Genomic DNA, 25,632 nt, shown 5'->3' on the forward strand with positions numbered 1-25,632 from the left:
ACACGTGGCTCTACAAATATGGTCATGCTTAGAAGGCTAAAATTGAGAAATTGGTAAAAGAGATGTTGATGACAGGAGTGATTCATGTAAAATTCTGAGTTTTAATCCCCTGATTAATTAAACCTAATTAGGGTAATTAAGTAAGTTGAAGTGGTGTGTGGCCAAAGAGGTCTAATAATCATATTTGATAATATTTTAGCCCTAATTGTGGGTTTGGTATCAAGGTGGGCTACCTGAGTATCAAAAGGAGGAGAAAAAGAAAAGTTGATGTTGCTATGTCACACGCCATGACGTGGAGATCATCCATCATGGCGCACAGACGCTTTTGAATGAGGGAAGACCTCTCTGTGCCATGTGTCGCAGCGCTTGGCCATTTTTTGCAGTTTATCAGATACAAAATGAGATAGAAATAGAAAAGATTAAAACGAAAAAACGTGCTAAGCTCTGTTAGGGTTTACTTGTGGACGACATGGGGAGTATTTTGAAGGCTACAAACACCTAAGGTAAGTATTACACTCATTAATCTCCCAATTTCTTCTACATTTATGAATTTGTTATGGTTAGGGTTTGATAGTAGAAGTAGAATTTCGGTCCATATAGGGTATGGGTCCGAATTTGTTGACTCAAATGAAGTTAATGGGAGTAGATTAGAGTATCTAAACCTAGGTATAATGAGTTTTAGTGTCTTGGATTGTTGGGCACCATTAATATCTGAAAATTTCATTTATTATAGGTAGTTGAAAGTTTGTGATGCCATTAATAGGGATTTAATGGCTCATTAATGCTATTAGAGACTAAAGATAATTATTAAACCTAATGGATAGGCTCCAACTTATGTAGAGTGAATGTTAGACAATTTAGAAGTAGAAATTGAGAGTTCTAATGCTTGAATTGGTAATGTTGATGAAATTCGACTTGGTTAATTGTATTTTTTGGCTCTTGGTCACCTATTGGAATGAAAATTCAAGCTTAAAAGCTAGTTGATTGAGGGGTAAACCTTTGATCTCTCAAAAGTGTGAGGTAACCGAGGGAAACTCTACTTTGGGTATTTATAAATTAATTGATTCTAAATTGATTTCTATTATGAGTGTGGCATGGGTTGATTTCCAATGTGAAAAGCATGTGCTAGTTTCAATGAGCATATGGGAAATTGAATGTGCATAAAGTTATTTTGATTTAAAATGCAAATGCTAGGTAAGATGTTTTTGAATATGAACATGCATATGTCTTTAGAAAAGTGAATGTGATAATTATGTGAGATAGATGTGTGTTAATTAGAAATAAATTTTGAGAAAATGATGAGAATACACACTTGAATAGCGCATGGTCGTGAGCCCAACGTGATTGTTGTGATGATGAGTAAACAAAAATGAAAATGTTAAAATAAGTGAGTATTGATTATGGCATGATCAGTGGCGGGAGTTCGCCTAGGGATTGGGAGTAGAGAAAATCCATATGGTATTTAGGCTGCCTTCCGATGCACGGGGGTACAGCCTTGTGCCACAATTTGTCGAGAGACTGTCCCATAGTTTATTGAGGGACTAAAACTTAGCCATCTCCATTGGTTCAATGAAGAAAATAGTCTAAGGTATGAGACACCCTAGGGATTCGAGAATGGTGAGTCACACCTCACGATTGGTAAGCTTAGTCCAGTCACACGGACAAAGCCCTAATCAGTGTTATAGCCCATGGTTTTGGTCTGAGGAAATAAGGAGGATATATAAAGTTGGTTGATCATTGCCTAAGTAAATATATGACGTGTCACACATATTAAATGGTGGCAAGTCGCATGAGTATGGGTCATGTCACATATCTAAGAATATGATGACAATGCACCTAGTTATGAGAGTTAAAGATATTATTTAATGATAAATGATATGTCATATGCCAGCATGTTTTACATACTTGATTTCCTTGTGCATGTATTTGGTTTATAATTGATACATAACTACATAACGTACATTTAACTTTAGTTACTCAGTGGCTAGACTCACCCCTTTCACTTAGCATTTTTAAAGCTTTAGCTTTGGTGTTGAGAGAGAGAAGGCTAAAGAGGCAGGAAATTAATATATTCCTACTGTATGCCTCTAGTTTAAATTTAATTGTATAATAGTATATGATTTATCAATTCTAGGATGCATGTCATCACACTTGCAACATTTTGTTGTTGGAAATGTTAGTTCCGTATTTTGGGCCCTTAGTCTTTATGTATGTTGATATATATATATATATGTTTATAGGGTTAAAATACTAGTGCAAGTGTAAAAATAATGATTTGAACATGTTTTGAATGATTTGGGTGAGATGCAATGACAAATTACCTCCCCCTCTGTTTTTGGTAAAATGGGGCTGAGGAGTGAATTTTTATTATACTAATTTTTCAATGCTTATGACGTGTTATACTGGTAGTCCTAGGTTCATTAGACATTGTCCAAGTATTAGGAAAAGCTTTTAGTACTTGTTGAGAGTTTTGGACACCATTTTGTGTGAAAGTTGTAAAAAGTGGTTGAATTATGTTTGGGTGTTCAACTTCTTAGTGTGACTTGTTTTAGAAATGAAACCAGTTCATGTAAAGAGCTTTTGTAGACACCTAGATCACATTATTCGGACGTCAGATGGAGAATTGGAGCGAGTCGGAAATTCCCCGATTTTGCTGTCATTTGATAGCAAATTAGTTAAAATTTCGTGTAACACGCCACGGCGCATGGTCTTGCGGGGTGCATGAGCTGCGGCGCATTGCCCTGTTTCACAACACATGTTTTGTTTTTCAACTGTTTTCAACTTCTTTCACTCTTTTAAAATATCTCATACTTCCGAAACTTATTTTACTCTGATATGTTTTGATTGATTTAAACTTATTGTTATTTAGAAAACTTGGAATCCCTTGCTTTTAAATTAAACCTTGATAATCATCTTTTTGAGTTAAGTCTTAGATTACTAGGTGTTATATTGGTTATGCTTAGTGGAGCGAGAATGTTTTAATTCAGCCTAGTACAAGTCCCTATTCCAGTCCAGTATTATTGGTAAAGAAAAAAAATGGGAGCTAGAGATTCTGTGTAGACTATAAGGCCCTAAACAATATCACTGTACTTGATAAATATTCGATTCCGGCCATAAGTGAGCTACTGGACGAGTTCGGAAGAGCCACCATTTTTACCAAGCTGGATCTAAAATCAGGAGGATATCATCAAATTCACATCAGGGAGGGAGACAAATAAAAGACAGCCTTCCGTACCCATGACGGTCATTATGAATTTAAGGTTATACCATTTGGTTTAACAAACGCCCCATCCACCTTTCAATCTCTTATGAATGATATTTTTTAAGGTACGTAAAACCGGACCGGTCATTAAACAGGTCATGGCACTGGGTCACGGGTTAGTGGTTCAATCAGGGTTGAACCGGGGGTTGAACCGGTGGCAAACCGGTCATGATTAAAATAATACAATTTAAATAAAAAGACATTAATTATAAAAACATTCAACCAAATCCAACCACTCAAAAGTCTAACAATAATAAAATACTATATTTTTGGACTTAGCATGCTCTTTCTCTAATTTTTTATTTTTTGACTTCAATTTTACTTTTTTTTGTTATTTTTTTGAACTCAGAGCTCTAAAAAATTAAAAATGAAAAAAAAATCAAAAACGACGTCGTTTTGGGGTAAAAGTCTGAAAAAATATTAACCCGGTTAACCCAGTCAACCCACCGGGTTATCCGGGTTATACCGGGTTGAACCCGGGTTACACCAGTTCACTCCCTCACCGGGTTAAGTGCAAACCCAGACCGGATAGGGGACCGGTTCACCGGTTTCCGGGTTGACCCGGCCGGTCCGGTCCGGTTTTCAATACCATGATATTTTTAGAGATTATTTTAGCAAGTTTATACTTGTTTTCTTTGATGGCATGCTTGTATATAGCAAAGATAGGCAGACTCATCAAGAACACTTAAGGAAGATGTTGGAGCTGCTGGAGTAACATCAGCCAGTTGTAAATCCTAAAAAATGTGTGTTCAGAAAGTCTCAAATTGAGTACTTGGGTCACATCATCTCTACTGAAGGAGTGAAAGCGGACCCCTCAAAAATCACTGCAATGTTACGGTGGCCAGAACCAAAGAACCTAAGGGCATTGAGGGGATTTCTTGGCCTCACAGGGTATTACCACAAGTTTGTGAGGGGGTATAGTCGGATAATAGCTCTACTGACTCATTTACTTAAAAAAGGACTTGTTCAAATGGGATGAAACAACCCAGAAATCATTTGAAGATCTTAAGGCTGCCATAACCACTTTACTAGTATTAGCAATGCCTGACTTTAACCAGCTATTTGAAGTAGAAGCAGATGCTTCGAGAAAAGGAGTAGGGGCTGTTCTGATGTAGAAGGGCGCCCGATAGCTCATTTCTGTTAGAATTTATTTGAAAAATGCCAACAAAATTCTGTTTATGAGCGGGAACTGATGGCAATCGTATTAGCGGTCAAGAAATGGCAACGTTACCTGTCCAGCCAGCCATTTACCATAAGAACAGATCAGAAAGCTTTTAAGTACCTCCTCGAACAGCGAATAATAGCTCCCAATCAGAAAAAGTAGGTGACTAAACTCATGGGATATAAATTTCAGATCCAATACAAGCCTGGTAAAGAAAATCATGTGGCCGATGCATTGTCCAGACATGATATTGACATGGAATTGAGAGCTATGTCCATGTGGCAATACGAGGGAGCTGATGAGTTGGTTGCTGAAATCTTGAAAGATGCGTGCCTCCATGAGATTATGCAACAACTCATAAAAGGGAAGGAAGCACTAAAAAGGTATACTGTGAAGCAAGGGGTAATCTATTTTGAAGGAAGACTCGTACTACCTAAAAACTCCAAGAATTCAAGAATTAATCAAGGAGTTCCATGATTCACCAATGGGAGGCCATTCAGGGTATTTGAGAACTTACAGGCATCTCACTGCAGTGGTATTTTAGAATGGGATGAGAAAGGATATTCAAGAGTATGAGGCAAAATGTGAACTTCGCCAATGCCACAAGTATGAGGCTTTAAGTCTAGTTGGGCTTTTGCAACCTTTGCCTATCCCTTAAGCGTCGTAGGAAGTTATTAGTATGGATTTTGTTGGGGGGGCTAAAAGTAGGGATTTGACACAAAGACCATGTTTTTATGAGTCAATTTTGGAAAGAACTCTTTAGTTCGGCTGGAACCACTCTCAAGTTTAGTTCCTCTTATCACCCCGAAACTGACGGTTAAATCGAGGTGGTACATAGAACCTTGGAGAGTTACTTGAGGTGCTTTGCTGGAAATACCCTTAATAACCTTAGGCCGAGTATTGGTATAATACTATCTATCATAGTGCTATCGGGACAACTCCTTTGAAGGCATTGTATGGGAAGGACTCTCCAACACTTTTAAAATGGAAGGATCAGCCCTCACGTGTTCAGGCACTAGATGAATTAATTCTGGAAAAAACCTGACTCTGGATGAGCTCAAGAGACAACTTGAAAAAGCTCATGTGAGGATGAAAAATCAAGCGGACAGCACTAAAGGAAAGTCCAATTTGAGGTAGGGGATCTTGTTTACCTCAAACTGAAACCGTATAGGTACAGATCCTTGGCTGAAAAGCCAAATGAGAAGTTGTCACCTAGGTTTTATGGACCTTGTAAGATTTTGTAGAGGATTGGGAAGGTGGCATATAAGCTGGAGTTACCTGCCCCAGCTCGAATACACAATGTATTCCATATCTCTCAGCTAAAAGGGGCCTTAAAAACCTTTGTTACTGTACAGCCTCTCCCTAAGGGTCTCACAGAAGAGCTGGAGCTGCAAGTTTAGCCGGAAGAGATCAAGGATAGGAGGAAGACCAATAATGGGAAGCTTTAGTTTTTAATTAAATGGGAAAGATTTACTTGAACTTGTTGAATCTATCATGAACATGGAGAGATTTACCTGAACATGAGAACACTTAGGAAGATGCAAAAATGATTAAGGCACAATTTCCTAAATTTCACCTTAAGGATAAGGTGTTGCTTTCAAAAAGGGGAAATGTTAGGCCACCCAATATTTGGGGCCGTGTTTACACAAGGAAGCCCAACAAAAATATCCAAGAGAAGAGTGAGCAAGGGCATAGTGGAAGGGCACAATAAATAACGGTGTCTACCTTGTCAGAGTAGTTGGTGGTGTAAAAAAGGAGTGGGGAATGACATATGGGGAGGACAGTAGTATCATGTTAGTGGAGAGGGCCTGGTCTCTCAAAAACCAGGTCGTGTGTGAGGTCTCTTTCTTGTTCTTGTTATTGGTTAAGGATTGAGTAGAAGTATTGTGTGAGTGCTGATTAGTGGATGTATTCTCTATATTTTCCCTTTGTAATAAAGGATACCCAGTGAATTTATCTCTTTATTCACCTGATTATCATTTCCTTTATCTGCTATTGTTGTTAGTCCTATCAACAACTAAGAAGAAATAGCAAAAGCAAGCATTGACAAGCTATAAAAAAAAAAAAAGATGCTTGATTGTTTGCCTTCATATGAATAAGATTCAACTAGGCAAGAAGCCTAATTTGGTACCACATCAGAAATGGAGGGCGTTGACAGCACGCACTGCAGAATGGAAGAATAGAAATTTATAGGGCACTTGAAGCTCGATTACGAAGTGAATAAGATCGATCTGAATATTGGACAATTATATCATTTAATCGTCCATTAGACAGGTTATTTTAAAAACCCGTCACATAAGAGGTGTCATATATGGAAATTTTATAGTAGCATGATAAACAAAGGGGATCAGACATGATGCAATCATCATCCATTGGAAAAAATAGTAGAATGGTTGGGAAGAATCACACATCAAATATTGCCTCGAAAAGTGATATTGAGATGAGATCTGTAACCTAAAATTTGAATTGAATCATAGACACCCATGACCCATGATACTTATAGCCAAGCAAATAATTCCTAAATAAGGATGTCATGAATGAAGTGATAGGAATCGCATGATGGTAGTCCTATCAAGTGCGAGTAAGAGATGTTGAAAATTACAGTTCCACCTTTGATGGGAATCTAGTAATGATGTCAAATAAATGAATAGATACTTGACTTATTATGTTAAAATGAAAATTGACTAGAAATCAAGAATTAATGGTGGATTGATTTCTAATTGAATCCTAAACAAGAAGTCTTCCCTCATATATATTGTGGAATATTCCATCATATTAATTCCCTTGATTATGAGGTGAATTATGACAATGTGGAATTTCCCTTTTTGTGGTGGCCTCCTCCCACACTATAAATGAAAATTGACCAAATCAAGAATTAATGGTGGATTGATTTCTAATTGAATCCTAAACAAGAAGTCTTCCCTCATATATATTGTGGAATATTCCATCAAATTAATTCCCTTGATTATGAGGTGAATTATGACAATGTGGAATTTTCTTTTTTGTGGTGGCCTCCTCCCACACTATAAATGGTGGTGGTTGATTGGAAGCCGAACACCTCTCAGAATGAATACCTCCTTCTCAGTATTCATACTTGCTCTCCCTTTCTTTCTCTCTTCAATGCATATTGGACAGTTCATAATCGTCCAATAAGAGGCTGTCATATATTTGCGAAGCAAATATTGGATAGTCATAAAAACCATCATCCAACAAAAACACATTGAATGGTTGTAGTAATAATTGTCCAATATAGGGTGACTTTTTTTTTGAAAAAAAAATGGGGCATTTTTTTTATTGGAGATGAACCCTAAAACTGAATAAAACATAAAATTTTTAATAAAAAAATGCCCCAAATGCTAAAATTAAAACTTCTAATTTATTTAATAAAAATAGATATCTTAAAAAATAATAAAATGAGAGCTGAAAAGGTTAGAAACCATGAATAAACCTCAACCAAGCTAGAGTCCCTCTAGATTCAAGTTTTTGGTCAAGAAGTCTAAAACCTAAAATATATGATTTAGATACATACACTCAAATGTTCGAACAAAACCACCAAAAAAATTATATTATATCAATGATACATACATGAAAAGGGTTGTAAACCTAACTATTGCCAATGTATGTCAGATATGTGTGTTCACCTACTCAAAATAGAATTAAAAGAATGAAAATATTAGTTACGTGATCCAAATAGAGCCAAAAACCTGAAAGTCACATCTATCTCAAACTTTCAAATGCATAATCAATAGCTATTTTTCCTAAAATAACCGAGACAAAATGCAACAAGACTAAAGCATGTCTTTAAAACTATACAATCATAAGTTCGTATTTCCAGCAATAGGCAATTCAAAAGATTTGAAAATTGTTTTATTTCAATGCTTGAAGAAGTTCTTTATTATTTTTAGATAGCATAAAAATTTACAAAAAAATAGTAAATTCAAAGATAGAGAAATACTTAGGTAGACAAGGTGCACCACATTATTTATAATCTGTCCAATTAAAATGCTTTAAGTAATCTAAATAAATCTTGTTTGACATTTTTTAATTGATTTTATTCTTATAACAGAATGCATATTTAATTTCTTACCTTTTTATATATTTACTATTATTAATATCAGAATCAATTTATATTTAATGTTATCCAAATATCATATTTTTATTGGATAGACCACAAATGATATGATACATCTGATCTACCTAAGAATTTCTCTTAAAGATGATAGCAATAAAATTTAACCCCTAATAAAATAGGAATGTTGGAGAAGGTGTCGATGGCCCGCATTGGATAACCCCTAATAACATATTGAATGAAGGAATAGAAATTTATAGGGCACTTGAAGTTCGATTATGAAGTGAATAAGATTGATCTAAATATTGGACAGTTGTTAGCAACCCCTTCAATATGTTAAATATATATTGGATGGTTATATCATTTAACCATCTAATAGTATTTGATTTTAGATAATTTAAAATATATATCTTATATAATTTAAAATATATATCTTATATATAAGATGGTTATTTTAAAAATCATTCAATATGCTTCTTCAGCTCTACTTACTGGATGACTTTGCATATAATCTAACATAAAAGAGGAACAATTGAGAAGAATTACATATCAAATGTTGCCTCAAACAATGGTATCGAGATAAGATTTGAAACCTAAAATTCATATAGAATCATACCTACAACAAGCAAAGAATTCCTAAATAAGGACGTTATGAAATGAGTGATTCATTGAATTCTGTTTCAAATATTGCGTGCATTTGAGACTTAAACTTAAATGATGTTGATAAACTAAAATAGACATACTTTTAAGAGAAAAACACAATAGCATGCAATCCATATTGTGTGAGCTTATATGAATGCAATAATAGAAGTGGATGGAAGGATCAATGTTCCATCATTGTGTGAGAGCTAAAAAGGAGAAAATCATTTCATAGTACCCTTAAAACTTTAACACTGTCATGAGAATTGCTTTCATGATAGCTACTTTAGCTCATAACCCATAATCATGAGTGATTCGATCTAATGGGTCCATTACTAGGAAAGTGACTAAATCATACTTGATTGATATCCAATCTAAAGAAAGATTAACCTTGAAGCACAGAGATACGTTAGTTTTTGAGACATGTCCCATACAAGTTATGAGAAAAACTTGCAAGTGCAGGTACTGAGCATATGAAAAGGCAATTTGAGTTAAAGATAATTAACTTAAGGGCATTAGACATGCCATGGGTAATTTATATGGCAAATCTGGGGCGCTTGAGGCAACTTGTATCAACAATGTAGGTATTCAAATGGATGCCTTTGTGTACTGATCCTATTACAAGATTTCTAGTACTCAAACATCTGAATTGAAGACATGTGCCTACACAGCCATGACATAGTACCAAATATGAAGTAAGAGAGATAAGAATCATAAGATGGTAGTCCCATTAAATACAAGTAGGAGATGTTGGAAATTACATATCCATCCTTGATGGGAATCTATTAATGATGTCAAAATAATGAGTAGATACTTGACATATACCAGTTTAATGAGAATTGACTGGAAATGAAGAATTAATAGTGGATTAATTCTTGATTTAATCCAAAACAAGTCATCTTCCCCTGTATTTATTGTGAAATATTCCATCACATTAATTTTCTCAATTATGAGGTGAATTATGATGATTGGAATTTTCCTTTTCATGAAAGCCTCCTATGCTATAAATAGCGGTGGGTAATTGAAGAAAGAACACACCTCACAACGAATGCCTCCTTCTCAATATCCGTTCTTCCTCTTCTACTCTCTCTCTCTCTCTCTCTCTTAGTGCATTTATTGTACATCTAAGAAAGGACTCTAGTTGTCCTATCTAGGTTGATTCTCTCACACTAACAGCTGCATTCAATGCACATGACACTACTACCAAAAAGGGTATATTGGACCGTCTAATATAAGGCTGTCATATATTAGTAAAGCAAATATTGAATGGTTATTATAAAAACCATCCAGTATTTAAAAAACATACTAGATGGTTATAGTAACAATTGTCTAATATAAGGAGTAAATGAGATGAGACATGATGTCATCACCACCCACTTAGAAAAAATGATGGAATGATTGAGAAGAATCACATATCAAATGTCCCCTCAAAAGTGATATTGACATGAGATTGGAAACCTAAAATTCGAATCAAATTATGGATACCCACGATCCATGATACCTACACCAAGCAAAGAATTCCTAAATAAGGATGTCATGAATGGAGTGATTCATAGAATTCTCATTCAGATACTGTATGTGTCTGAGACTTCAACTTGAATGGTGTAAGCACTCTTGAGAAAGAAATACTGTAGTATGCAATTTACACTATGTGCCTGCAATAATGGAAGTAGATGGAAGGATACATGTTCCATCATTATGAATCCTAGAATGGAGAAAATCCTTTTATAGTACCATAATCACTTTGACAATGTCATAAAAGGCTGGTTTAGTGACAACTACTTTAACCCATATGCCATGATCATGAGTAATTTGCCTTAACAAGTCAACTACTAGGAAGGAAACTAAATCATACTTGATTGATATCTAGTCTAAAGGAAGATTAACTCCCAAACACAGCTTAGTTTTTGAGACGTGTCCCTTAGAAGTTATGAGGAAAACTTATAAGTGCAGGTATTGAGCATTTGAAAAGGTAGTCTAAGTTAAAAATAATTAACTCAAGGGGAATTAGACATGCCATGGGTAATATGTACAAGTAAATCTAAGGCTATGTATGAGTAAATCTAAGGCAGACAACTTATAACAACAACACAAGTATACAAATGGATGTTTTTGTGTGCTGATCCTGTTATAGGATTTTGATGAGACCTTATTGAATTAATAAACAAAAGAGCAGAAAAAATTATGTAGCAAAGGAAACAATGAAAGGGAAATCCTTAGGTTTAATATTAATGAGATGGAATACTGAATGAAGTTACAAGAGATCTCCAAATTCATTGTTAAACACTATTCCCTTGATACAAAATAGAGATCACAACCAAAATCAACACTAGCAAAGTCACTAACTTTCGAGAGGCCAGTCCTCTCCTTACCATACTCACAAAACAAAATGACATAACCTATTGGGGGTTTCCAAGACAACTATAAACCTAAAAAACAACCCTCTCGGACTGCAAAAATGGCCTCTCCTAAGTCAAGTATAATACTAGTCTAAAGCCGCCTTAGTTTTTATTTTCTTGCTCCTTAGCAATAGGAAAAGTAAAGCCAACACTCTCCCCTTGTGAAAGTGCCTTTCCTTTTCCATGCTTTTTCTTAAGTTTCGGTTTTTAGGTTTGAGTAGCAAATGCAATTCTACCAAATTTCTAGTACTTAAACATTTGAAACGAGGATGGCATCACACAGTCATGGCAAAGTATCAAGTATGACATAAGAGAGATAGGAATCAAACGATGGTAGGCCTATCAAGTACGAGCAAGAAATGTTGGAAATTATGGATCCGCCCTTGATGGGACTCTAGTAATGATGTCAAATTAATAAGTAGATACTTAACTTGACCAGAAATCAGGAATTAAGGTGGATTGATTCCTGATTGAATCCAAAACAAAAATCTTCCCCCATATTTATTGTGGAATATTCTATCATATTAATTCCCTTGATCATGAGGCGAAGTATGATGATGAATTTTCCTTTTTCATGGTACCCTCCTACGCTATAAATAGCGGTGGGTAACTGAAGGAAAAATAAACCCCGGAATGAATACCTCCTCAATATTCGCTCCACCTCTCCCCCTCATTCTCTCTTCGATATGTACATCTAAGAAAGGACTCTAGTAGTCCTATCTAGTATGAGTAGTTGGTAGACTCTGCAATGACCAAATTTGGTAAGAGTCTGACACAACTCCTTTTTCAGATTATTATTTATTTATAATATCTTTCAAATGGAATAGCGACTCTCTCTCAGTTTCTACTCTCCTTTCTCCTCCCTCTCTTCCCCTCTCTTTCTCTCTCTTTTGTATTATATTTCTATAACAACAAGAAAGTTTATTCCATTTAACTCTATGATTCTCATAAAATCTAATTACAACCTACCCAATCCCCTCTATTAATAGACCCAAGCACCCATAGCCATTGGCTAACTCTAATTAATTCTTCCCTTTATTACAATTATATATCAGTTGATATGAGGTTTTTCTCCCACGAAGTGCATGAATAGAATGGATAACACCTAACAATGTGGATGATTTATGAAATGGAGTACAAAGCCATAAATCTTCCAAAACTATTACAAATTAGCAAGGACAACTTTCCAAGTATAGATATCAAAACAAATGTTTTAGTAATACAATTTAAAAGTAGAGAGTTGAATCTTAGCATCTTACCCTGCCACCTCTAACAAAAGGTTTCTCTTTCCCTGAGCTAGTGTAGGCGTCACAAAATTGGTCAAGAAACAATTCTACCAGTAGAAATCACCATAGGAAACAAATTAAAACTAGTGAAAGGATAAACACAATAGCATCTTAGCAATAAATTTAACAAAGATAGAACATCTTTAGAGATTATAAGCATACCATGAAGGCTATTTGCCGAGAGACCACCATTTAAGGGAAGACAACTGTCTACAAAACTGTGTAAAATGTAGGCATGGTTTTAGAGGTGTTGGTATAAATTACATCATCACAATGCAATGGCCCAGTGCTTGGGTCTGCATTAAAATGTAGTGACAAAGGAGTCAGACTCAAAACCAACAGAGCTTTAACTTTTCAGCAATTATGATGTGATATCAACAGTAGCGATGCGTTCAAGGAGAGCTCGACGCTTTCCTCCAATAGGCATAGAAAGATTTCAATACTTGTATATGCCATTTGAAAGAGAATGTGTTGTGCAGGCAATGTAGGTAAATTTAGAAAGAGTTTTGACATTCTCACGCCGATTTTTCAATAGATTCTTTCTCAAGAGAAATGAGGAGTGGGGAGTGGGGAATAAATGAGTGGTATGTAAAACAAAAAGTTTGAGTTATTGTGTTCGGCCATATCACAAACAACTTAATTAAAGGAAAAAATATACAATCAACCACAAAAATAGGTGCTAAATTGAAATGACATTTAGATATGATAGAAACGAAAAACAATTGATAGAATTGATAGAAATCTGAAAGGTAACCCAAAAAAAAAGACTAAGAATCAGTGTCAGCTGTAAGGTAATATCAATAATAAAATTCTGCTGCAGAAGAATCAGAATATAGAGGTGATCATGAGTCATGGCATCAAAATCACCTTGGTTCATGAGTAGATAAATAAACTCAGCCAAATTTTTTTGGAAAATAAAATAAGGGGAAAATTGATGTTACAGACCTGCTGAGAAATTATTTTCCACAAGTAACCCAGTAATGTCATGGCTTCTGATCAAATTAAATAAACTAGTGCTTAATATGGGTCCTTGAGGATTTATACCATCAATGGCTAGTTAATCATCATAGCCAGTCTTCCTTACACTAAGCTCATCCAGCTGAATGAAAAACATAAAATTAATATATGATTTATATCATCTATATGATTTATATGCAAGGTCTCCTATTGATTTACGAACACTCCCTCAAAATGACAATACTTTAAATGCTTGATAAATGATATGAGTATATGATTAACATTCTCCATAAATGATGAATTTTATTTAAAAATTGAGAAAGATATCAATAAAAATATAAAGCAATAAGAATTTTTTCAAGACATATTTAAGCTAAATATATAAAACACTTTAAAAGGAAAGAAAAAAATGAGGAAAGGAGAGAGAGAATGCAATGAGTTATGTATAGCCTGTGCATATGGTGGTTTCACCAAGTCATACATCCAAAAAAAAATTGTTTTAAAAAAATAAAAGATGACTTTTGTTTAAAAACTGAGAAAGATATTATGAAAAATATAATGAATAAACATTTTTTAAGACATGTTTAAGTTAAATAAAAAAAATCATTTTTCAACAAAAAATATAGAAAAATAAAAAAAAGTGTAAAGATTAAAAAGGTGTGCTTATAATTAAAAAAGATTTAAAATGTAAGGTATGCAATGAGTTATATATAGTGTGCGTACATTGTGCAAATCTCACATCATAAATATATTTTTTTCAAGAAAATATAACACATTAAACACTTTTTCAAGACATGTTTAAGCTAAATAAAAAATCATGTTTGAACAAAAAATATAGATAACTAATAGCAAGTAAAAAAGATTTAAAAGATGTGCTAATATATAAAAAAACTTTACAATGTAAAAAATAAAAAAAAATCAAGAAAAAGCACGAGAGAAAAAGAGAGTGAGAAAGAATGCAATGTGTTAGATATGATGTACATGCATGATGATTTCATCAAGTCCCACATCAAAAATATATTTTTTAAGAAAATAAAAGATGGCTTTTGTTTAAAAATTGAGAAAGAAATCATGAAAAATATAATACATTAAACACTTTTTCAAGAGATGTTCAAGCTAAAAAAAACATGTTTCAACAAAAAATATAGAAAAATAATAGAAAGGGCAAAGATTAAAAAGATGTGCTTGAAAATATATAAAAAAAAAATCAACAAAAAAAAAGAATGCAATGAGTTATAGATGGTGTGTGTACATGGTGGTTTCATCAAGTCTCACAAGCAAAATATATTTTTTTAAAGAAAATAAAAGATGACTTTTATTCAAAAATTAAGAAAGATATCAAGAAAAATATAAAGCATTTAAACACTTTTGAAGACAAATAAGAGGAAGTGCAAAGATTAAAAATATGATCTTACAATTAAAAAAGCTTTAAAATGTAAAGAAAAAATCAACGAAGAGAAGAACGAAAAAAAAGAGAGAGAATATAAAGAGTTATATATGGTGTGTTGTTTCATCAAGTCCCACATCAAAAATATATGTTTTAAAGAAAATAAGAGATGACTTTTATTTAAAAATTGAGAAAGATATCAACAAAAATATAAAGCAATATCTTAGCTAAATAAAAAATATCAAGTTTAAACAAAAAATATAAATAAATAAAAGAAGGTGTAAAGATTAAAAAAAATGTATTTATATTTAAAAAATATCTAAAATGTAAGAAAAAATTTTTTAAAAAAAAGCACAAGGAAAAAAGAGGAAAAAGAAAGCAATAAATTATATATGGTGTGTGTGCATGGAGCTTTTATCAAGTCCTATATAAAAAATATATTTTTTTTAAGAAAAAAGTATGACTTTTATTTAAAAATTGAGAAAAATACCAAGGTAAATATAAAGCATTAAGCACTTTTGAAACACATATTTAAGCTAAATAAAAAATCAAGAATAGACAAAAAAATAGAAATAAATGATAGGAAGTGCAAATGTTAAAAATATGTGCTTATATTTAAAAAGAATGAGAAAAAAGAGAAAGAATGGAATGAGTTATATATGCTGTGTGTGCATGCTTGTTTCCTCAGGTCGCACACATCAAAAATATATATATTTTTAAAGAAAATTCTTTAAATGCTCTATAATATGATACCTTTTTTTAAGAATATAAGATTAATATTCTTCATAAATGTTGGGCCAAAAAAAATATTCTTCATAAATGATGAATTTTATTTAAAAATTGAGAAAGACATTGATCAAAAAAGAAGAGTAATAAGCACTTTTTGAATACATATTTAAGCACAAAGAGAAAATCAAGTTTTAAAAAAATATAGATAAGTAAGAGGAAGTGCAAAGATTAACACATGCTTATATTTGATAAAACTTTAAAATGAAATAAAAAATAAAGAAAAAGTAGGAGGAAAAAAAGAGAAAGGATATAATGAGTTATATATTGTGTGTGCGCATGGTGGTTTCATCGAGTCCCACATCAAAAAAATATTTTTTAAAGAAAAAAAAAGATGAATTTTACTTAAAAATTGAAAAAGATATCAAGAAAAATATAAAACGTTAAGAACTTTTTGGAGACATATTTAAGCTAAATAAAAAATCAAGTATAGGAGAAATATAAAGATAAATAATAGGATTTCCAAAGATTAAAAAAATGTACTTATATTTAAAAAAAATTAAAATGAAAGAAAAAAATCAACAAAAAACAGAAAGAATGCAATGAGTTATATATGTTTTGTGTTCATACATGTTTGCTCAACTCCCATATAAAAAACACATACTTTTAAGATGAATACTTTACTTGATCATATGATACTTTTTCTATATTCTTCATAAATGATGAATTTATTAAAAAATTGAGAAAATATCAATAAAAACATAAAGCCATAAGAATTTTTTGAAGACATATTTAAGCTAAATAAAAAAATAAAGTTTAAATAAAAAATATAGATAAATAATTGGAAGTGAAAAGATTAAAAAGATGAGCCCATATTTAAAAAAATTTAAAATGAAAGAAAACAATTAAGAAAAGCATGAGGGAAAAAAGAGAAAGAATGCAATGTATTGGGATGTGCCTTATGATTTCATCGAATCCAACATCAAAAATACATTTTAAAAAAAAATAAGAGATGACTATTATTTGAAAATTGAGAAGGATATAAAAAAATATAAAGCAATAAGCATTTTTTGAAGGCATATTTATGCTGAAAATAAAAGTCAAGTTTAAATAAAAATATAAATAAAAAATAGGAATTGAAAAGATAAAAAATATGTGCTTATATTTAAAAAAAACTTTAAAACAAAAGAAAACAATCAAGAAAAAAAAACATGAGGGAAAAAAAAAAATGCAATGAGTTATATAAGGAGTATGTGCGTGCATGGTGGTTTCATCAAGTCCCATATTAAAAATATATTTTTTTAAAAAAAATAAAAGATCACTTTTGTTTAAAAATAAAGATATCATGAAAAATATAAGGCATCAAACACTTTTTCGAGATATGTTTAAACTAAATAAAAAATTATGTTCATACAAAAAATATAGATAAATAATAGGTAGTGCAAAGATTACAAAGATGTACTATATTTAAAAAAGCTTTAAAACTAAAAAAGCTTTAAAATGTAAAAAATAATTTTTTAAAAAAAAAAAGCACAAGGAAAGAAAGAGAAAGAAAACAATGAGTTAGATATGGCATGTATGCATGGTGGTCTAACCTAGTCTCACGTGAAAAATATATTTTTTTATGAAAAATAAAATATGGCTTTTGTTTAAAAATTGAGAAAGAAATCATGAAAAATAATGCATTAAACACTTTTTCAAGACATGTTGAAGCTAAATAAAAAAAATCATGTTTCAAAAAAAAATATAGATAAATAATAGGAAGTGAAAAGATTAAAAGATGTACTTACATTTAAAACAGCTTTACATTGTAAATAAACCAACAAAAAGCACAAGGAAAAAAAAACAGAGAGAGGAAGAATGCAATGAGGTAAACATGATGTGTGTACATGGTGCTTTCATCAAGTCCCACATCAAAAATATAGTTTTTTTTAAGTAAAATAAAAAAGGATTTTCGTTTAAAAATTGAGAAAGATATCATCAAAAGCATAATGCATTAAACGATTTTTCAAAATATGCTCAAACTAAATAAAGAACTATGTTTCCACAAAAATATAGATAAATAAAAAAGGTGTAAAGATTAAAAAGATGTGTTTACAATTTAAAAAAAGATTTCAAGTGTAAGAAAAAATTCAATAAAAAGAAAAAGGAAAAAAAGAGAAAGAAATCGACAAGTTATATATAGTGAATGTGCACAGTGATTTCATCAATATAAAAGTATATTAATTTTGAAAAAGAGATTACTTTTATTTAAAAATTGAGAAAAATACCAAGATAAATATAAGGGAGAATGACAAGTAAGGACTACTCCAGAAGAAAGTTTATGTTAAATTAAGATTTTTTTCAATATTAAAGTTCCCAAATTCAATACACCTCCTCTCATATTTCAATACTGAAATTCCTAATTTGATACTAATTTTTTTATAAGGTTCTTACTTGTCATTTTTCCTAAATACAAAGCATTAAAGACTTTTGAAAGACACATTTAAGCTAAATAAAAAATCAAGTATAGATTAAAAAAAATAAAAATAAGTAATAGGAGGTGCAAAGATTAAAAAGATGTGCTTATATTTAAAAAAACTTTAAAACGTAACAAAAAGAACAAGGAAAAAAGAGAAAAAATGCAATGAGTTATATATGCTGTTGTGCATGCTTGTTTCCTCAAGTCCCACATCAAAAATATATATTTTAAAATAAAATACTTTATAAATGATTAATTTTATTTTTTTGGCCCAAATGATGAATTTTATTTAAAAATTGAGAAAGATATCAATAAAAATGAAAAGCAATAAGCATTTTTGGAAGATAAATTTAAGCTAAATAAGAAAATCAATTTTAAAAATAAGTATAGATAAGTAGAAGGAAGCATAAAGATCAAAAGATGCTTATATTTAATAAAAACTTTAAAATGAAAGTAAAAATGAACAAAAAGCAGGAGGAAAAAAAGAGAAAGACAATAATGAGCAATATATTATGCGTGTACGTGGTGGTTTCATCAAGCCTATGTTAAAAATATATTTTTTTAAAAAAAAGTAAAAGATGACTTTTAGTTAAAAGTAAGAAAGAAATCAAGACAAATATAAAACATTAAGGTAAAAATATGACTTTTAGTTAAAATTTAGAAAGAAATCAAGAAAATATAAAACATTTAGAATTTTTGAAGATGTATTTAAGCTAAATAAAAAAAATCAAGTTTAAATAAAAAATATAAATAAATAATAGGAAGTGAAAAGATTAAAAAGATATACTTATAGTTAAAAAAATTAAAATGAAATAAAGCAATCAAGTAAAACCATGAGAAAAAGAATGCAATGAGTTATATATGGTGCGCATATAATGTGGTTTCATCAAATCTAGCTTAAAAAATATATTATTTCAAAATTAAGAAAGATATCAATAAAAATATAAAGTAATAAAAGTCAAGTTTTAAAAAAATATAGATAAATAATAGCAAATGAAAAAATAAAAAACATTTGCTTTTCAAAACAATCATGACTTTTGAAAAGTAAAAATGAAAAATAAAATGCATTAAACACTTTTCAAAACATGTTTAAGCCAAATAAAAAATTATGTTTCAACAAAAAATATAGATAAAAAATAGAGAGTGCAAAGATTAAAAAGATGTACTTACATTTAGAAAAGCTTTACAATGTATAAAAAACAAACATAAAGCACTAGGAAGAAAAGAGAAAAAATGCGATAAGTTAGACATGGTGTGTGTGCATGGTGATTTCATCCAGTTTCACGTTGAAAATATATTTTTTAAAGAAAATAAAATATGACTTTTGTTCAATGAAAAAGATATCATGAAAAATATAATAGGACTTCTTCAAAAATTGAAAAAGATAACATGTTTAAGCTACGTAAAAAAATCATGTTTCAACAAAAAACATAGATAATAGGAAATGCAAAGATGAAAAAGATGCGCTTATATTTAAAAAAATATAAAAAATCAACAAAAAGCACAAGAAAACAAAGAGAAAGAATGCAATAAGTTAGATATGGTGTGTGTATAGTAGTTTCATCTAGACCCACATCAAAAAAATAGTTTTTTAAGAAAATAAAAGATGAATTTTATTTAAAACAGAGAAAGATATCATGAAAAATCTAATGCACTAAACACTTTTTTAAGACATGTTTAAGCTAAATAAAAATCATGATTCAATAAAAAATATAGATTAATAATAAAAAGTGTAAAAATTAAAAAGATGTGCTTATATTTAAAAATGCTTTACACTGCAAAACGAAAAAGAAAACGCAAAAGAAAAAACAAAAAGAGAAAGAATGCAATGAGTTGTTTCAGCTAGCCCCGCATCAAAAATACATTTTTTAAAGGAGAAAAGATGACTTTTGTTTAAAAATTGAGAAAGAAATCATGACGAAATATAATGCATCAAACACTTTTTCAAGACATGTTTAAGTTGAATAAAAAATCATGTTTTAACAAAAAAAATTTAGATGAATAATAAGAAGTGAAAACATTAAAAAGATGTTCTTGTATTTAAAAAAATTAAATGTAAAAAAAAGGAAAGAAAAAAGGCATGCGGAAAAAGAGAGAAAGAATGCAGTGAGTTAGAAATGAGATGTGCGCATGATGGTTTCATCTAGTCTCACATCAAAAATATATCTTTTTAAAGAAAATAAAAAATGACTTCTGTTTAGAAATTGAGAAAGATATCATGAAAAATAAATTGCATTAAACACTTTTTCAAGACATGTTTAAGCTAAATAAAAAAAATCATATTTCAACAAAAAATATAAATAAATAATAAGAAGTGCAAAGATTAAAAAGATGCGCTTATATTTAAAAAAAGCTTTAAATTTTTTAAAAAAAATTAACAAAAAGGAGGAGAAAAAAAAAAGAGAAAGAATGAAATGAGTTAGATATGGTGTGTATCAATGTATGCATAGTGGTTTCATCTAGTTTCACGTCGAAAATATATTTTTTAAAGAAAATAAAAGATGACTTTTGTTTAAAAATTAAGAAAGATATCATGAAAAGTATAATGTTTCAAGACACGTTTAAGCTAAATAAAAAATAATGTTTCAACAAAAACTATAAATAAATAATAGGAAGTGCAAAGATTAAAAAGATGTGCTCATCTTTAAAAAACTTTAAAATGTTAAAAAAAAAAAAACAACAACAAAAAGCACAAGGTAAAGAAGGGAAAGAATGCAATGAGTTAAAATATGGTGCATGTGCATGGTAGTTTCATCTAGTCCCACATAAAAAATTATTTTTTTGCAAAAAATAAAAAGATGACTTTTGTTTAAAAACTGAGACACATATCATAAAAATATAATGCATTAAACACTTTTTCAAGACATGTTTAAGCTAAATAAAAAATCATGTTTTAACAAAAAATATAGATAAATAATGGGAAGTGGAACGATTAAAAAGATGTGCTTCTATTTTAAAAAGCTTTGCTAAATAAAAAACCATGTTTTAACAAAAAATATAGATAAATAATAGGAAGTGGAACGATTAAAAAAATGTACTTTTATTTTAAAAAGCTTTAAAATTTTAAAAATCTTTAAAATGTAAAAAAATCAACAAAAAGCACAAGGAAAAAAGAGAAAGAATGCAATGAATATGGTGTGTGCGCCTTGTGATTTCATCAAATCCGACATCAAAAATATATTTAAAAAAAATAAGAGATGACTATTATTTGAAAATTAAGAAAGATATAAAAAAATATAAAGCAATAAGCATTTTTTGAAGGCATATTTATGCTGAAAATAAAAGTCAAGTTTAAATAAAAATATAAATAAAAAATAGAAATTGAAAAGATAAAACATATGTGCTTATATTTAAAAAAAACTTTAAAAACAAAAAAAAATCAAGAAAAAAAAAACATGAGGGAAAAAAAAAATGAGCTACATAAGGAGTATGTGCGTGTGCATGGTGGTTTCATCAAGTCCCATATCAAAAATATATTTTTTAAAAGAAAATAAAAGAACACTTTTGTTTAAAAATAGAGAAAGATATCATGAAAAATATAATGCATCAAACACTTTTTCGAGATATGTTTAAACAAAATAAAAAATCATGTTCCAACAAAATATAGATTAAATAATAGGAAGTGTAAAGATTAAAAAGATATGCTTATATTTAAAAAAGCTTCAAAACTAAAAAAGCTTTAAAATGTAAAAAAAAATAAAAAAAAAAAGCACAAGGAAAGAAAGAGAAAGAAAACAATGAGTTAGATATGGCATGTATGCATGGTGGTCTAACCTAGTCTCACGTGAAAAATATATTTTTTTATGAAAAATAAAATATGGCTTTTGTTTAAAAATTGAGAAAGAAATCATGGAAAATATAATGCATTAAACATTTTTTTCAAGACATGTTGAAGCTAAATAAAAAAAATTCATGTTTCAAAAAAATATATTTTCAAAAAAAAAATATATATATATATATAGATAATAGGAAGTGAAAAGATTAAAAAGATGTACTTACATTTAAAAAAGCTTTACAATGTAAAAAAATCAACGAAAAGCACAACGAAAAAAAAGAGAGAGAAATAATGCAATGAGTTGGACATGATGTGTGTACATGCAGTGCTTTCATCAAATCCCACATCAAAAATATAGTTTTTTCTAAGTAAAATAAAAAATGATTTTAGTTTAAAAATTGAGAAAGATATCATCAAAACTATAATGCATTAAACGCTTTTTCAAGATATGCTCAAGCTAAATAAAGAACTATGCTTCCACAAAAAATATAGATAAATAAAACAAGGTGTAAAGATTAAATAGATGTGTTTACATTTGAAGAAAGGATTTCAAATGTAAGAAAAAATTTAATAAAATGCAAAAGGAAAAAAAGAGAAAGAAATTAACAAGTTATATATGGTGACTGTGCACAGTGATTTCATCAAGTCCTATATAAAAGCATATTTCTTTTGAAGAAAAAGAGATTACTTTTATTTAAAAATTGAGAAAAATACCAAGATAAATATAAGGGATAATAACAAGTAAGGGCTACACCAGAAAAAAGTTAATGTTAAATTAGGATTTTTTTCAATACTAAAGTTCCTCTCATAATTTTTAATTTGATATTAATTTTCTTACAAGATCCTTACTTGTCATTCTCCCTAAATACAAAGCATTAAAGAATTTTGAAAGACAAATTTAAGCTAAATAAAAAATCAAGTATAGATTAAAAAAATAGAAATAAGTAATAGGAAGTGCAAAGATAAAAAAATGTGCTTATATTTAAAAAAAATTTAAAATGTAACAAAAAGAACAAGGAAAAAAGAGAAAAAATGCAATGGGTTATATATGATATTGCGCATGGTTGTTTCCTCAAATCCCACATCAAAATATATATTTTTAAATAAAATACTTTATAAATGATGAATTTTATTTAAAAATTGAGAAAGATATCAATAAAAATGAAAAGCAATAAGCATTTCTGGAAGATAAATTTAAGCTAAATAAGAAAATCAAGTTTAAAAATAAATATAGATAAGTAGAAGGAAGTGTAAAGATAAAAAGATGCTTATATTTAATAAAGATCAGAAGATATATTTTGAAAGTAAAAATGAACAAAAAACAGGGGGAAAAAAGAGAAAGACTTTAATGAGTAATATATTATGCATGTGCATGGTGGTTTCATCAAGTCCTTAGTTAAAAATATATTTTTTTAAAAAAGTAAAAGATGACTTTTAGTAAAAAGTTAAGAAAGAAATTAAGACCAATATAAAACATTAAGATAAAAGATGACTTTTAGTTAAAAATTGAGAAAGAAATCAAGAAAAATATAAAACATCAAGCATTTTTGAAGACATATTTAAGCTAAATAAAAAAATCAAGTTTGAATAAAAAATATAAATAAATAATAGGAAGTGAAAAGATTAAAAAGATGTACTTATATTTAAAAAATTAAAATGAAAGAAAGCAATAAAGAAAAACCATGAGAAAAAAAAAAAGAATGCAATGAGTTATATATGGTGTGCATGCAATGTGGTTTCATCAAATCTAACATTAAAAAAATATTTTTTAAAATTTATTATTTCAAAATTGAGAAAGATGCCAATAAAAATATAAAGTAATAAGAATTTTTTAACACATATTTATGCTGAATATAAAAGTTAAGTTTAAAAAAAATATAGATAAATAATAGCAAATAAAAAACATTTGCTTATATTTTAAAAAAATAGAAGGAAAGAAAACAATCATGAAAAATAAAATGCATCGAAAAAATTTACGTTTCAACAAAAAATATAGATAAAAAATAGAGAGTGCAAAGAGTAAAAAAATGTGCTTGCATTTAGAAAAGTTTTACAATGCATAAAAAGACATGATGTGTGTGCATGGTGATTTCATCTAGTTCCACATCAAAAATATATTTTTAAAGAAAATAAAATATGACTTTTGTTCAAAATTTGAAAAAAAAATATCATGAAAAATATAATGCATTTTCAAGACACGTTTAAGCCAAGTAAAAAATCATGTTTAAGCTAAGTAAAATATGACTTTTGTACAAAAATTGGAAAAGATATCATGAAAAATATAATGCATTTTCAAGACACGTTTAAGCCAAGTAAAAAAATCATGTTTAAGCTAAGTAAAATATGACTTTTGTACAAAAATTGGAAAAGATATCATGAAAAATATAATGCATTTTCAAGACACGTTTAAGCTAAGTAAAAAAATCATGTTTCAACAAAAAAATATAGATAAATAATAGGAAGTGCAAATATGAAAAAGATGCACTTATATTTTAAAAAATAATAAAATATAAAAAATCAACAAAAAGCACAAGGAAACAAAGAGAAAGAATGCAATAAGTTAGATATGGTGTGTGTATGGTAGTTTCATCTTGACCCACATCAAAAATATATTTTATTTAAAAATCGAGAAAGATATCATGAAAAATATAATGCAGTAAATACTTTTTTAAGACATGTTTAAGCTAAATAAAAATCATGATTCAAAAACAAATATAGATAAATAATAGAAAGTGTAAAGATTAAAAAGATATGCTTATATTTAAAAATGCCTTACAATGTAAAATGAAAAAGAAAATGCAAAAGAAAAAAAAGGAGAAAGAATGCAATGAGTTAAATATGGTGTGCATGCATGGTGGTTTCATGTGGCCCCACATCAAAAATATATTTTTTAAAGAAAAACAGATTACTTTTGTTTAAAAATTGAGAAAGATATCAAGACAAAATATAATGCATAAAATGCTTTTTCAAGACATGTTAAAGTTGAACAAAAAAAAATTCATGTTTTAACAAAAAAAATTTAGATAAATAATAAGAAGTGAAAAGATTAAAAAGATGTCCTTGTATTTAAAAAAAAAAAGAAAGAAAAAAGGCATGTGGAAAAAGAGAGAAAGAATGCAATGAGTTAGAAATGAGGTGTGCACATGGTGGTTTCATCTAGTCTCACATCAAAAATATATATTTTTAAAGAAAATAAAAAATGACTTCTATTTAGAAATTGAGAAAGATATCATGAAAAATAAATTGCATTAAACACTTTTTCAAGACATGTTTAAGCTAAATAAAAAAAATCATATTTCAACAAAAAATATAAATAAATAATAAGAAGTGCAAAGATTAAAAAGATGCGCTTATATTTAAAAAAAGCTTTAAATTTTTTCTTAAAAAAAAACTTAACAAAAAGAAGGAGGAAAAAAAGAGAAAGAATGAAATGAGTTAGATATGGTGTGTATCAATGTATGCATAGTGGTTTCATCTAGTTTACGTTGAAAATATATTTTTTAAAGAAA

General features: G+C 29.4%; 1 long non-coding RNA gene across 2 annotated transcripts in view; it reads right to left on the reverse strand.

The window, feature by feature from the left end:
- Positions 1-25,632, reverse strand: part of LOC129316390 (uncharacterized) — a 32,384-nt gene that overhangs the window by 4,514 nt on the left and 2,238 nt on the right. Inside the window, exons 3-5 of one of the 2 annotated variants that reach the window (XR_008594784.1) lie at positions 13,763-13,916; positions 12,980-13,113; positions 12,791-12,864 (exon numbers count right to left, since the gene is read on the reverse strand). This is a non-coding gene — a long non-coding RNA (uncharacterized LOC129316390). The remainder of the gene's footprint in view (positions 1-12,790; positions 12,865-12,979; positions 13,114-13,762; positions 13,917-25,632) is intronic. The other variant, XR_008594785.1, reaches the window with a different exon arrangement.

This window comes from Prosopis cineraria, unplaced genomic scaffold (assembly GCF_029017545.1).
Source record: "Prosopis cineraria cultivar Desert tree isolate PC_DT_omini unplaced genomic scaffold, ASM2901754v1 PC7, whole genome shotgun sequence".
NCBI lineage: Eukaryota > Viridiplantae > Streptophyta > Magnoliopsida > Fabales > Fabaceae > Prosopis > Prosopis cineraria.